Raw genomic sequence first — 11,341 nt, 5'->3', positions numbered from 1 at the left:
TTCTTGGAAAGCTGAAAAAAAAAACATGATTGTTTCTATTGATCAGGAAGGAAAGCTGAGCCCGCAAGCAATTTATTTTGCCATCGTCATGAGAGCACAGGAATATTGCACTTGAGAGTATCGAAAACAACATGCAGATTCTTTAGGAGGGAGTGATAGCATTCTCCATTTGTGAGGAAGAGTATGCCCTGACCTGCAGCTGGGTTCCCTACCCCAAACAGCTGGGAGAATTTTTAGTTAAGACTGGAGAGTCAATCTGAGAAGAAAAATAAAGGGGAGGGGGGGAGAGGAAGTGTGTGTGTGTGTGTGTGTGTGTGTGTGTGTGTATCTTTCTATTTGTCTAGCTGAGCCCAGGAGAATGAGAGATACATGACTTAATAAAGGGATGTAATATCAATAAGAGCTTTTCCTTATCCTTTGTTCTAGCTGGATTTGAAGGTCGGTGGGATTTTACCAACAAACGCTGCCTATGCGAATCCATGGCAGAAAACAAAATTAGCAACAAGGCACGAACAAAATAGGAAATGAAGGGGTGGGCAGCTCTTGCTCCTTCTCCCTAGGCCGCTTCCCTCCTCCCAGCCAGAGCCTCCCTGCCTGAATCTTGTGGACCCACAGCAGATGTTAGGGCTTTGTTCTTTTACTTTTAAATAACAAAAAGCCACCGCTGATCTCATCTGGAGGAAAAGAGGACTTGACTGTAAGGTTCCTCATTTGAAAAATTGAAGCTGGGTACAAACTATTCCTTCTCCTTCCTCTGGCTCTCTTCATTCCTGGTCCACCATGCACATCAGTTCTCTTTTATGCCTGCCACCTATTTGGATCTTTTCTGCTCCTTTATAATTTCAGTTTGTTCCTGGCTTTGGCCGGTCACAGTCCTCCTCCATGACATCCTCTCAAAAAAGAAAGCTCTATTTTACCTCGATTTCAGATTCCCAAGATAGAGATTGCAGTTGGCTCCACTCATTCTTTTGTGTCTGGTCATGGTTCACAAATATTTGGTTACTGTTAGGCCTTGAATTGTGTCCCCTAAAAAGGTATATTGACACCCTTAACCTCCTAGTACTTGTGAATGTGACCTCATTTGGAGATATGGTCCCTGCTGATGTGATCAAATTAAGATGCAGTCACTGAGGTGGGTCCTTCCTCCATGATGGCTGGTGTCCTCAGAAGAAGAGGAAAATTTGGACCCAGTCTCTCTGGGGCAGACAGCCCAGAGAGACTGAGCCAGAGTCTGGGGTAACACTTCCATAAAGGAAAGGATGCTGGGGCTACCAGAAGCTGGATGAGATTAGGAAGGATTCTCCCTTACAGGCTCCCTGCTGACACCTTATTTTTGGACCTCCAGCCTCCAGAACTGTGAGAGAACATATTTCTGTTATTGGAAGCCACTCAGTTTGTGGTATTTCTTTATAGCAGCCCTAGGAAACTAATGCAGTCCCCTTAGTCAATTGTCCAACTTTGATCCAAATAATTGGAAGGTGCCATATGCCCGAAGTATGATACTTTTGCACTTTAGCTGAGCTTGTGGGAAGATTTCTTTTTTCTTTTTTTGCCCTTAGACATTGTAGGAGTAAATAGCCGATGTCCATATCTCTTGTCAAGAATGTATCTGGTGACTATTACTAATAAAAATCTTCTCAAAAAGCTGGGGCAGGGGAGGGATCTGTTCTTTTTTGTCAGAGCTGCATGATTTATTCTCCAATTTCTGGGAAAAGGAAAAAATTTTCAAAGGGAAGAAAAACCAGTTATTTCTTCTAAAACTGAAACTAACGAAGTTCTTTGAAAATGTCTTTTTTTCTTCCTTTAGCCCAGTTCTCATATTTTTCAAGAGAGAGAATCTAAATATAGGCAAGATTCCATTCTTAACGTTGACCATCATTCTTTATTTTTTTAATGCTTCTGCTCTCGTTGGAATCATGGAAGATACTACACCGTGAAATAAAGCCCAAGAAAGAAACAGCCGCGATGTGCTATCTATCATATCTCAGTTAGTCCCTATTACTTTTTTGTATTGAAATGTAACTGATATATAGCAGTGTGTAAGTTTAAGGTATACAATGTGTTGATTTGATACATTTATACCTTGCAATATGATTCCCATGGAAGCATTAACTAGCACCTCTATCCTACCATGGGGCTGCCAACATGGCAGTAGAGCAATCAGGAAAGTGCAGATGTGGGGCAATGGATAAGAGGAACATGATCACATGATCATCCTGAAATAGCTCTATGAAAGGCCAGATAGTAAAGGTTGTTGGCTTTGCAGGCTGTGCAGTCTCTGCAACAAATATTAGCACAAATCTACTGTATATAACAAGCAAATGAGTGAGCATAGCCCCCATTACAATAAAACTCTACAAATGTAGGGATAGGGATTGGATTTGATCTGCAGGCCATGGTTTGCCAAGTCCAGTCTAGAGGATGAGTGCAAACACCTGTAGTTTCTGATGAGATTCTTCATTTGTCAACACCCAGCATGGAAGCGTATGACATTGTATCTAGGAGGACACTGCCTGTAAGTGACTTTTTCCCTGTTTCTCCAAAAATGGGTGTCAGCCACAGCCAGTTACATTTTACACATACAGCCAATGATAGTGGTTTCTAGGAATTACCCAAAGGAGTCTAGAGCTCCTTGGAGATGTGTGAGGACCTTCCTCTGCCACTTGGGACAACTGAGAAACCCTCTGAATTTCAGTGTCTTTCAGCAGTCACACTTTACCATTTGTTGACATATTGCCATACAAATATTCTTTCTCAGAAACAATAGTAGCATGGTAAGCAAAAGGAATCCTTACACAAGTATACTTAGATGCAGAAACCAGTACAGGTCTACAGCCTCACAGCAGCTGATAAACACAGTCTGATGTTCCCATTGAACAAATGCTTAATGACAGTAGAGCTCATATGAATGCCTCTTTATGTCCTTTGTATCCCGTTCTATAAGGGCAGGACACAATATATACTATCACTGGCCACAGAGAGACATAACATGATGCCATCCTGGCCAATTCTCAGAGCCATTCACATGATCTATAAAAATCACAATGGCCTTGAACCCATCATGTGCTCAGAACGTTACCAATTGCAACAATTCCTGTGTAGGGTCATATCGGCACTAAATGTCAGATTTTCAGAAATTTCATGAGCCAAAATTTGACATCACATGGTATTTTAAAATCAGCCATGTTGGGAATATTTATTTCACAAACATCAGCAAATACTACAAATCGGGATCTTTTTTTTTTTTTTTCATAGAAACCGATGTTAAACATTTTCCAGAACACAGTGATCCTGCTCCTGCCTTACTATACCAGCCAAAATGTCCTTATGTTTTAATCACATATTCCATCTTGAAATCTCCAGCCACCTGACCACCAGCTTTCAGCCTCTCAATCCCTTCCATTTTGGAATCTACCTGTTTAATCATCCTCCTCTTGCCACAGAACAAGAGAGAAAGGAAATTGGCTGTTATTCCTCCCAGCGACAACACATCTGGTCCACACATCAAAGAATCCATCTCATAATCACTCACGATACTCCTAAAGCAGTTAACAGCTGCTATCACCACAATCATTCTGTAATCCAACCCCACCACCCATAAATCCTCCAAAAGGATGGATAAAATACTTTTAAAAGATTAAATTTAAATGTGAGCAATTAATGAAACAAAGGTAACATTGTATGTCAACTATACTTCAATAAAAGAAATAAATACCAGTGGGCATTTGAAAATATTGAGTGACAAATATTTTAATTTCAGATTAAGTCAAAAGGAGCACATCTCCCATAAGAAATACAGTGCAAGACTAATTCCTCAGACAAGCTGCTTCTGCAAAGTTGAAAAGAAAGAGCAGCTGTGAATTTTGGCTTCGATCCAGCTTGATAAGTTAGAGATGGTCTGCGGCTGTTCATGGAAATTTTAATGTTCACAACTCCACTCTTTAAGATCTATAACAGGGATTGTTTATCCCTTGCGGTTTGCAATTGATTTCTCTCCCACAGAAGGGGAAATAAGCCTTGTTCTAACAGTAAACCCTTCTAGACTGCAATAATAACATAAGATGATGAATCCTATTCTTTCATTATTTTTATGACTGCGCTCCTCCTGCCCTCTCCCCTATGTTTTCTGTGCCTAATGAGACAGAAAAAAATACTGATAAAAAAGGGCTGATTTATCAATAGATTATTCCTGAAATTTACACATAAAATGTATTCTGACTAAAAAAATCACGCTCAATCATCAGCCATAATGTATACATTTCTACCATTAGAAATCTGTTCCTTTGGTTTAAAAAATTACTATATTAAACTATCCACACTTCAATATGAGTCAAATTATACAAAACTGGAAAAACTTACATTTTTCACACTACAATCTTTGGGTGCCATGTTAACGAGACGCTGGACTGCATTAAAGAAATACATAAATGAGCTTAGACTTGACCAAGAGAGATCTTGATGAAGGATCCTTTGAAGTGTGTCTCTTTTTTTAGAGAGAGAGAGATTTTCTTTCCTTCCTCTTTTATTTCTTTCTTTCAGAGAGAGAAAGCATGAGCAGAGGGAGAAACGGAGAGGGAGAGGGAGATAATATCCAGCAGACTCTGGGCTGAGCACCAAGCCCAGTGTGGGGCTCAATCTACTGACCCTGAGATCATGTCTTGAGCCAAACCAAGAGTTAGATGCTGCTTAACTGACTGTGCCACCCAGGAACCCTGAAGTGTCTGAACATAGTACCAGCACACATTTATCTCCATGTTGCAAGATAAGATGTTAGGTAATATGCCCAAGATCACAGCACTAGCAGTAAATGCTAGAGCTAAGAGTTGAGCCAAGATCTAATTTCAAGATTCTAGTCTTTTTCATATATTGTGTTGCTCAGGGGGGTAGAAATGAGAGACCGACCTCTGGTAATATGCAACAATTTCAGCATTATGGCATGTTTTTGTCCGGAATGACAGCTATCATAGTCTGTGAAAGTACTTAGCAAAAATCTTTGGCCAAAACATGATCTAAGGATTTCATTTTCTGTTCCTTAAAACCCATATATTAGGGATTAACAGGAAGGTGACATTGAGAATTTTCATTTACTAGCACCTGCATTAGCTTTCTGTGGCTGCTTTAAGAGAATATCACAAACCGTATGGCTTAAAACAACAGCAATTTATTTTCTCACAGCTCTGATGACAGAAGTTCAAAATCAAGGTGTCAGCAGGGCCATGCTCTCTCTAGAGGCTCTAGTGAGGAGTCTTTTCCTGGACTCTTTCAGCTTCTGGCAGATGTGGGCATTCCTTGACTTGTAGCCACATCTCTGTCTCCACGTAGCCTTCTCCTCTGTTTGTCTGTATTACTTTTCTTAGCCTCTCTGTTATAAAGATATTTGTGATGACATTGAGGGATCATCCAGATAATCCAGAGTAATTGCCTTATCTCAAAATCCTTAACCTAAATACATTCTGCAAATACCCTTTTTCCAATTAAGACCAAATATAATTTCCAAGGATTGGTACTTATTCTCTTTAGGTCATCATTATTCAACTTACTATAATATCATACTTGGTGAAACCTATTTTTCACTCATATACAGGAGAACTATATATAGTGGTAGTTAGATTATCAATCTATCTTTGCTTCTCTGGACATAATAGGCAAGATACTACTCTTTATCCCTTTTCTTCCCCTATATCCTGACTTACTGTCCCTACTCCCTGTTATTCCCCACACCACCTTCAACCTCCACCAATTGGACCATGGATCTGTTTCTGGAGGACAGGTGAGGCATTGGCTGTAAGTAACACTGTCCTTAAACCTTGGCTACTAGGACCCTTGCCGTGGGTCCAGTACTTTGGAGGACCTTACTCTGGCCTTGCTATGGCGGTACCCCTCCCTACAAAGAGTCCATGGTTCAAGAAGAAGTGCCTACCTAGAGCTCTTGCCACCCCCCCTCCCACTCAAGATCACATTCTGGGAACCTGCAATCTCAAAATTCCCTGCCCAAGGAGCCCCTATGTCTTCCCTCCCAAAGATGGATTGCACTGCCATTATGGACACTCCCAGCCCTAAGAGATGCCCAAGATGAAGCTATTTCATGTGTGAATTCGATTGGATGAAGAGACTGGGACATGCACTCCACTCCAGGCCAGAGCCAAGTGGGAAGTAAAGGTGGGAGAACTATGGGCTAAGAGCATCTATTCATTCTCTGACCCAAAGCCCTGAAAATGTCCAAAGTGGACCTGGTGGTGAGAATGGGGATTAAGGCATGGCTAAGAATGTCTCTTGGCTTTGTCATGGTGAGGTAGGAGACCAGAGAATCCCAGGTCACTGTGGATAGCCAAGCAACTCCTCTGCGGGCTTCATATCTACCAAACACTAAAAACGTATAATGCTTGCTTTAATATGTTAATGGCCTTAATAGTGTTCATACTTTTTGACACAATGATTTTACTTCCTAAAATTTAGCCCTTGAGAATATTTCAAAATACAAAAAAGGCATTATATACAGATGCTCATCCCCCCCACCCCATGTTTTAAGATAATAAAAAGGAAGCATCCCAAATGCTCAGTACAGACAGGTGGCTAAATAAACTGTGGTATATTGAAATCAATGGAACAGAGCTTATAAAAATGTTTACAGATTGTTTTATGACATGGGAAATCTTTATAACTTTGAATAAAAAGTAAAAGATATATGATACAAAATTGTAACTATAAAATGGTTCCACCTGTGTAAAAACTAATTCTAGGGAAAAAAAATGACTTCAAGGAAATAACCAAAATATTAATTATGCACAGAAAGGAGAGTTCTGGATTCTTTTTACTATACTTCATAATTGACAAATTGTCTTCAGTAACACACATTACTTTTATAACCAGATTTTAAGAAGCAACACTAAAAATAAAACTTCTAGACCACTTACACATGGTGTTAATCAGTTTCTTCCCAAAACCACACAAGATGACAGTTAAGAGATATTTTTTTAAGGATATAAAAAGAATAAGAAAGGGGACAACAGCAAAACAACTTTGGAAACTAGGAAGCTGGTGAATAAGAAGTCACTGCTGATATAAAGCTAAGAAAAGTGACCTTGCTACCAGCAGCATGGGGAAGTCAGACTGATCCATAGAAAAGCTTGGGAATTGGAAGAACCTTATTATATAAAAGCTGAAATACAAATGGGCTATAAAAACTGGAGGATCAATGGAAAATCTGCACAGAATTTATTTAGAACCCCAGAAGTCTCTCCCACTCCAACAGAAAACAGCTTCACTCTCTAAAAAAAAGAGTGAATCAGAGGGATTCTGAGCTGAACACATAGGCAGAAGTGAGGGTGAGTGTGTTGGATTGAGAATAAGGATATTAAGTAAATGGTGAAATCCTTGCTTGCTTGCTTCCTCCAGATTGCTGTTAGATAGGCTTACACTTCTCAGATAGGAAACTGACCAAACCAAGAGAAAAGACACATGTACTACGGGGGGGGGGGGTGGGGGGGGGAGGAAAGGGGATCCCTCAGTAAAAAAAATAAATAAACAAAACCATCCATTGGTAAGCCTTTCACACATGCATGGTTATCTGTGAAGTTTATTGCCTCACTCTAAAAAATGAGTGGGATCCAAAGATCATAAGTCATTTGAGAAGTTTCTAACATTCAAGAGAGAAGTTAAGACATCTAAAAAGTAAAAACTCAGGGAAAACAAAAATATTACAGTACACAGAAACTTGAAAACACTAATTTGAAACCTTCAGATAGGTAAAATAGTATCCTTAATCCACAAAAGCAAACACAAGGTCAGATTTCAATTTTTTGGATGGCTGAGTATTTTTCCATTGTGTGTGTGTGTGTGTGTGTGTGTGTACATATGCCACTTCTTCTTTATCCATTTATCTGTCGATGGACATCTGAGTCTTTCCATAGTTTGCCTATTGTGGACATTGCTGCTGTAGAAATTGTGGTGCAGGTGCCCCCTTCAGATCACTACATTTGGATCTTTGGGTAACTTCCTAGAAGTGCAACTCAGCCATCAAATAAAAAAGAAAGAAAGAAAGAAAGAAAGAAAGAAAGAAAGAAAGAAAGAAAGAAAGAAAGAAAGAAAAAGAAATCTTGCCATTTGCAACAGTGTGGATGGAACTAGAGGCTATTATACTGAGCGAAGCAAGTCAATCAGAGAAAGACAATCTCACTCATATGTGGAATTTAAGAAACAAAACAGAGGATCATAGGGAAAGGAAGGGAAAAATAAAACAAGATGTAATCAGAGAGGTAACAAACCATAGGAGACTCTTAACTACAGGAAACAAACTGAGGGTTGCTGGAGGGGAGGTGGAGGGATGGGTGATGGACATTAAAGAGGGCACATGATGTGTTGAGCACTGAGTGTTAATATGCAACTGATGAATCACTGAACTCTACCTCTGAAACTAATAATATGTTATATGCTAATTAATTGAATTTTAATTTAAAAATTAAGAAGAAGAAAGAGAAATAAAATAAAGTTAAATAAATAAGTTTATCCTTAAAAAAACCCACACGGCTATATAAATCTAAGAATATTAAGGGGACAAAAGGTCTTTGCACTTTACAAATAATATGAGAGCAAAATGAAAATCTCAAACGAAAATGTTTAGAAGCAAAGTTAACCATTGCAGGATGAGTGGTAGAGCTGATCCTTAAACTTAACTTCCCAGGATTCCTCTCCCTTCCTTCCATCGATGCTTGCCCCCATTGTGTTCTCATGGGTGGCGGCTATAGCTTACAGACCTCATCTGTAGCATTCTAAGTCTCCCTTAGAACTGTTTTATCAAAGTATTCTCACTTCATGAGCAATAAAACTTTTTTTGCCAGATTCTACCATTTATCTGGAAATAGAAGAAAAGGTTTCCCCTGCCCCCTGTTTCTCTCGTCATTCTTAAATGCATTCTATGCAATAATTTTATAATACCAATTGCCCACTGGCTGTTTTTTATTTTTCCAGGCAGCCCACACAAAATGGACTCTCCTTTATAGCCTTTGGAAATAGTAAACTTGAATTAGAAAGAGGTATTGACGTGCTCCCAGAGGTGATCCATAGCTCCGGCAGTAACTTCCACAAATATCAGCCAGTGCCATCCGAGGATGCAGCCCCAACTTGAACCATTTGCTCAGCCCTACAACCTCCAAGATCATTCATTACCCACTCCTTCAGCACATTTGCGCTGTATTTGTAGGTGCTGACAACACAAGCCTGTCTCCTTTTATTTCGTTGTTTGAGACTTTCACAGCAGCCAAGGTTCAGATTTAATCATTTGATTCTGATGCACTTTCTTTAACAAATTGTAGCAGCATTAAAGTACAGTATGACAGGTCTGGGACTGTGACAACCCCGTTGATCAGAGTTATTCACACAGCCAATGATCCATCTTGGTGAAAAGTTAAATTCCTGGCTTTATAAAGCTTTTAGACTTTTAATTTAGTGGTAACGAAAGCTTTCACTTGTTTTTGTTGTCATCTGATATGCACTAGAGTTCTAGGAAAACCAAGTAAACAATATTCAGACTGGTTTCTAGTTGCACTGAATCAGAAGCATTATGTAAAACAAAAGTCCATTCAAATAGATGTGTTTTAAAAAACTGCTCTGAGAAAGCTCAATACCTGGACTAGTAAAACAAGTGCATTTGAGGAAGTCATTCACACCAGGAAGGGTCTAATCAATTAGAATTTGCCAAAAATGAAAGCTTTTAGTCTGCCCAAACTACACACTCATACTTTTCAAGTTACAAACTATGTCCTTTGGAACATATAAGTTTATAAGAGCTATAATATTTATCTGATAGACTTCTCAAAATAATTTTGCATATCATCATTTCATTTGATCCCATGTGATACCCTGGTGAATATATCTAGCAGCTCTTATCTTCAATTTATAGATGGTGAAATCACTTGTTATAATGAGTGAAAACGGGCTTCCTTCAAATAAATGTTCCTCCTTTGCATATACCAATGCTTCTAGCAGTAGTTACAAATTAGTTGGAGCTCAATAAATGTTCTGGGGGAAGAGAAACACAAAACTTAAGAAATTATTGATTCTCAGTTATATCTTAAGGGATTTCAAAGGAAAATGTTTGCAAGAATAACACACATGGTAAAGTACTGATGCAGCAAGGGTGTTGATTGCCTAGCTTCCTGAAAGACAGAAAAGGTCTCTTGACTCATCCTCTTAACCTAAGTCATCCCTGGGATGATATGTCAGTCTGGCTTGCTGTATCTTTTACAATATCCCTAGCTCAGAAATCAACAAGGTAAATAAGGTAAAACCTAACTAACATCAGACTACTTGGGGAATGGCTATTAAGAAAGTTAGTTTGACTATTTTGAATTATACAAAGCAACTCAAAGAATGCCAACAATATCACTTTAGGGGAGAAATAAGTAAAATTTATCATTAGCAAATAAAGTGGTCCTTATTATAAAGGTTGCTTTGTGTCATAGCCCTGTGACAGAGGTGGCCACATTGTTTGGTGATCATCTGTGTCCAAATATAACCCCCTCCACCTCCCACCCCCAGGTTAGGGTCTGGATCATCTTGGTACTGCCAGAACCTATCTGACCCAAGTATTATAGGGACTCAATGAACGTTTGATGAGCAAGTTAATTAATGAATAAATACACTGCTACTGAATGGTTGTTGGATGCATCTTGGCAAAGAAAAAAGCATAGTCTGTAAAGTCAGAAAAATTCAGGTTCACATTCCAGCTCATCCAAACAGAAGCTGCATGATCTTAACTTTCTCAACCGCTTTGAGTCTCCCTTGTCTCAACTGTAAAAGGAGCATAACAGTGGGAAATAATGCCTACCATATAAGGCTGCTTTGACAAAGAAATGAGGGAATGATGTAAGCATTTTATCTGTTTTCCCTGACACCTTGGATGCACTATAAATTCACTTTAACTATGAATTTTTTTTTTTTTTACCAAGCAAGCTAAACTTCAGATCTCAAAAGAGCATAGCCCTGAATAATCAAGTTCTAAAACAGAGTTCAACTAATTCACTGTCCTCTTTCAATACACAAGACAGGGAGTGATTAATTAAAAGTGTATACCAGTTAAAGTGTATACCAATTAAAATAACAAAATGAATAAAGCATATGTTACCACCCACCAAAACACCTCTGTGAATACAGCTTTGATGCTAGATTATTAATTTTATTGAGAGTGAATATTCATTTGACTACTGTAAGATTAATAAATTTGTCTCAGTAAATTTGTTGGAATTGGGACTCCATGGTGATTTAGTGACAGCAATTTCTACATAAAAAAGTATGGTTCATGAAATAACCTGGAAACCAAGATTAAGGCCAAACACGATTGAAA

This window comes from Canis aureus, chromosome 17 (genome assembly GCF_053574225.1).
Source record: "Canis aureus isolate CA01 chromosome 17, VMU_Caureus_v.1.0, whole genome shotgun sequence".
NCBI classification, from domain to species: domain Eukaryota; kingdom Metazoa; phylum Chordata; class Mammalia; order Carnivora; family Canidae; genus Canis; species Canis aureus.
Note: the sequence above shows the minus strand (reverse complement) of the source record.